Here is a 4283-nt window from a genome sequence, read left to right as displayed (position 1 = left end):
GATGGTGCCCGGCTATCAAAAGATATAGCATCTGGGGGTCTTAAAGACTCGAAGGTAAATAAACGGTCATCTAGCTCAGCAGCAACAAAGCCCACATGGAAGAAGCACACCAGCCTGTGTGATCATGAGGTGGTGAAGGGATCAGGTATCAGGCATCCAAGAACAAAAAATCATATCACTGTGAGTGAGGGGGAAGGCAGAGTGGGGACTCAAAGCCCCAAAGTCCCCACAAAGGCGGAGTGGGAACCCAAAGACCCTTTTGGAAAGGTCGTGGGGAGGAGACCAGCCAGTCAGGGTGCAGTGTAGCAACGATGAAACATACAACTTTCCTTAGTTTCTAAATGCTTCCTCCCCACCCCCCACCCCCACTATTATCATCCCAATTCTACCTTACAAATGTGGCTAGACCAGAGGATGTACACTGGTACAGATAGGAACTGGAAACACAGGGAATCCAGAATGGAGGATCCCTTCAGGACCAGAGGTGAGAGTGGCGATGCCAGGAGGGTGGAGTAGCAAGGGGGGACCAATTACAAGGATCCACATATAACCTTCTCCCTGGGGGATAGACAACAGAAGAGTGGGTGAGGGAAGACGCCGGATGGTGTAAGATGTGACAAAGTAATAATTTGTAAATTATCAAGGGTTCATGAGGGAGGGGGGAGCGGGGAGGGAGAGGGGAAAATGAGGAACTGATGCCAGGAGTTTATGTGGAGAACAGTGTTTTGAGATTGATGAGCGTAATGGGTGTACAGGTGTGCTTTAGACAATTGATGTATGTGTGGATTGTGACAAAAGTTGTATGAGTCCCCAATAAAATGGTTTTTTTAAATGCTGATTTTTTTGTGTGTTTAATTTCTAACCAAGAATCCTCTATCCTGGAAAAGTATCCAATAAATGTGAGGGAGAATCAGGTCATTTCCAGATAAGGAGAATTTAAATATATTCGTAAAACAAGATCAAACTTTTTAAACTTTACTAAAAGGAGTACTTTGGGTAGAGAATCAGTGACAGCAGCCGTCATGAACTAAGATCAGTACACAAGAGACTCCACCACCCAGAAATCAATGAACTTAAAGCAAGACTCAAAGTAAAACGAACTTACCCGGTGGAAAACAGGGAGCCAGGGATGCCGCTGGACAGTGAAGACAATTACGAAACAATAGATGGGTTTACGTAGAGACAGAGCATCCAGAGGAGAGAACAGACCATCTTAAGTTTTAGAATAAATTAATAAATAGCCAGGCAAGCTCAAAGAACATCAGACTTAAAAAGGAGAGACTCACAGAAGTCTGGTCAACGGTACGTCACAGCACAGGAGGGGGAAATGACAAGAAAGCCGAAAGACAACGTGAGCGCAGCACAGAAGATGACAACGGAAGAAGACACGTGCCGCACACACACCCCAAAGAAAAGACAACCACACAGACAGCAAAACCCGCACCCACCAATCACGACGCCCACTGTGAGTGCGTTAAATGCACCGGTCATGAAGGCGAGAGAAACAATGGACAAGAAAACAGGGCCCACCAATATGCTGCTTACAAGAAACACACTGTAGACACAGAGACAGCAACCGATTAAAAATCTAGAGAGGGAATAGAGCAGTGGTTCTCCACCTTCCTAAGGCTGCGACCCTTTCAGACAGTTCCTCATGGGGTGGTGACCCCCAACCATAGCACTATTTTCGTTGCTACTTCATCACTGTCATTTTGCTACTGTTATGAATCGTGTGACCCCTGTGAGAGGGTCGTTTGACCCCCGAAAGGGTCGCGACCCACAGGTTGAGGACTACTGTGATAGAGTATGTAACACTAACGACAACTCTTGAAGGCAGACATGGCAATATTAACCTCCGATGAAGTGGACTTCAAGGAAATGTTTGTCATGAGAGCCAAAAGGACATTACATGAGGATCAAAGGGATAACTCTTCTAGAAAACATAACAATAAATATTTATACAATGAAAGGCCCCCAGAATGCATTTATCAAACGCTTGTAGAGTTGACAAAAGAGACAATTTGGCAATCATGGTAGGAGACTTCAATACACCACTCTCAAGGAAGGGCAAAACAAATGGAAAGAAGCTCAATAAATAGACCGAACTAAACTCAATTAGTCAACTTGGCTTCTTAGACACATGCAGAATAACACTCCACCCGTCCCCATCCCCCTCCAAATCCCCAGGTAGTCATCAATCCTGTTTCTGTCCTTGTACTTCCTCCCACCCCAGTTTCCCCATACAGATAACTACACAAGACCGGGGCACACCCCAAACAAGGTGTCGTCAGCAGAGACCATAAGGAACCGACAGTGACCTCCATCTACAGGACAGCAGAGAGGTTCCGAGTCGAGAACAAATTCACCTTGGTGCACCAGGAGGTCAGATGGCAAGCTGTTACAGCCCGTCTAAGTATCATTGCTAATATCTGGTTGACAACGCTCACCATCTGATTTGGGGGCTATGGACGTTCCTAGTCTAGGTGCATTGGGGATTCACCAGCAACTCATCCCGTGTAGTCGTTTTGTGCAAATGGATTTTGGGATACCTCTATCACCCATAACTTTCCACGACCCAGGTGTTCAGGATTTGGCTCCTGATACCATTTCTTTGACAGGCATAGATCTTATTATTAGCTATCTTTGGATCACACACAGGCTGGTGTGTTTCTTCCATGTGGACTTGGTCAATTCCTCACTTAGATGGCGGCTTGTTTTGAGACAACCCCCTAAGCTCACAGACACTATTATTCACGATAGCTGGGAACCTTCTGGTTTCTTCACCACACTTTGCTACGGCACCCATGTCTTCAGGAGAGCAAGAACCAGGCCAGGCCGTGTCGTAAGAATGAACTGTTCTTATATTAGGGCCATTATCAAGTGGGAGCTCAAAGTCCATTTTTGTAACTGTTGTTTCTACAAGTCCCCAGTTCAGTTTCAGAGACCGGCCATGGGAGCAAAGCCATGAAGTCCCTGAGGAATCCCAATAGCAGACATCTGACTCAGGGCAGGGGCAAGCGCTGGGCTCCTCCTCTGAACTGGTTGGAGGTTATTCACAATGGGGCCACACTGAAAGGTAAAGGTATGACAAGGTGGGGGTGGGGCACGATACCACTCCAGCCTTGCCTGCAGGAAAGCCATGGGTCTTGTAGAAGGCGCACCCCTCAGACACGAACACTTGGGGCTGTTCGGTGCGTGGGTCCTGGGAGATGGATCCCTGAAAGAAAGGGGGAAAGGACTGATGGATTCCATCAGGGCCTGCTCACTATTGAACAGAGGGTTGCTCATCTACCCTGGGGCAGGACAACAGTCAGACTTGGAACTATTTGCATGGGCTCTTATTTGGTTTAATTGTTTTATTCTTTCTCTTTGGGCGTCTATCGATCTGAGAGGCAAGATAAACAAGCCCAAGGAGATGGCACTTGGACCAAAGGTTGGGTGGGGGTGGGGGTCATGGGAGAGGAAAAGGCAGGGGGAGGGGAGCAATGAGCCCATGACAGGGACAGAGGAATAGCAAGATCTAAAAGTCCTGGTGTGGAGGGGATGATGTTCCTGGTCCTGTCTGACCAATAGAAATGTATCCAAGCGGAATTACTGAGAGGTGAACGATCGGCGAACATGCCAGTGGGGCAGGAGGAAAGGAAAAAGAAAACAGGGAAAGAATAAGAAAGTAAAAATTATATATAGGTATAAATAGAGACGTGTGTGTATAAATATATAAAGATAGGTGTATTTGTCTACGTGTGTTTATATATGGAAACGCACCAAGCAGCAGATGGACTTTGGGCCTCTACTTTAACGATTATGGTCTTAGTTTTACCTCATTAATCCTGTTAGACCTTAGTATGTTCATTTGTAAAATTAAGATCATTCAGTGCATGAAATCCAAGATAGACAAACCCTTCAGAAGCAGTAATGGGAGTAATGATTCGCTGAGGGTACAGGAAGGGGGGTGGGGGGAGGCAGGGGACAGGGGAACTGATAGCAACAATAACTATATAACTCCAGGGGAATGAGTAACAAAATGGTAGGTAAATGGATGCATGGGATGGTGTAGGATGCAGGGGGTGGGGGATAACATAATAACACTATTTAATATAATTAAAAGGGCTCCTGGGAGGGAGGGTGGGGGAGGGCAGGGATAAAGGGGAACTGATATCAAAGAGTACAAGAAGAAAGAAAATTTTTTGAAACTGATGGAGGCAGTAATGGTACAATCATGCTTGGTCTAATTGAACAATGGATTGTCATCGTATCTGTAAGAGCTCCCAATAAAATGGGGG

The 4283-nt window shown here is 46.1% G+C and overlaps 1 protein-coding gene across 1 annotated transcript in view; it reads right to left on the bottom strand.

Moving 5' to 3' along the window:
- Positions 1 to 4283, bottom strand: part of FAM110A (family with sequence similarity 110 member A) — a 200543-nt gene that overhangs the window by 35741 nt on the left and 160519 nt on the right. The gene's annotated exons all lie outside the window — the stretch shown is intronic.

The sequence above is a fragment of the Echinops telfairi genome, unplaced genomic scaffold (genome assembly GCF_000313985.2).
Source record: "Echinops telfairi isolate 266 unplaced genomic scaffold, ASM31398v2 ScPeMD7_5592;HRSCAF=6446, whole genome shotgun sequence".
NCBI classification, from domain to species: Eukaryota; Metazoa; Chordata; class Mammalia; order Afrosoricida; family Tenrecidae; genus Echinops; species Echinops telfairi.
This window is presented reverse-complemented; position numbering and strand designations above follow the sequence as displayed.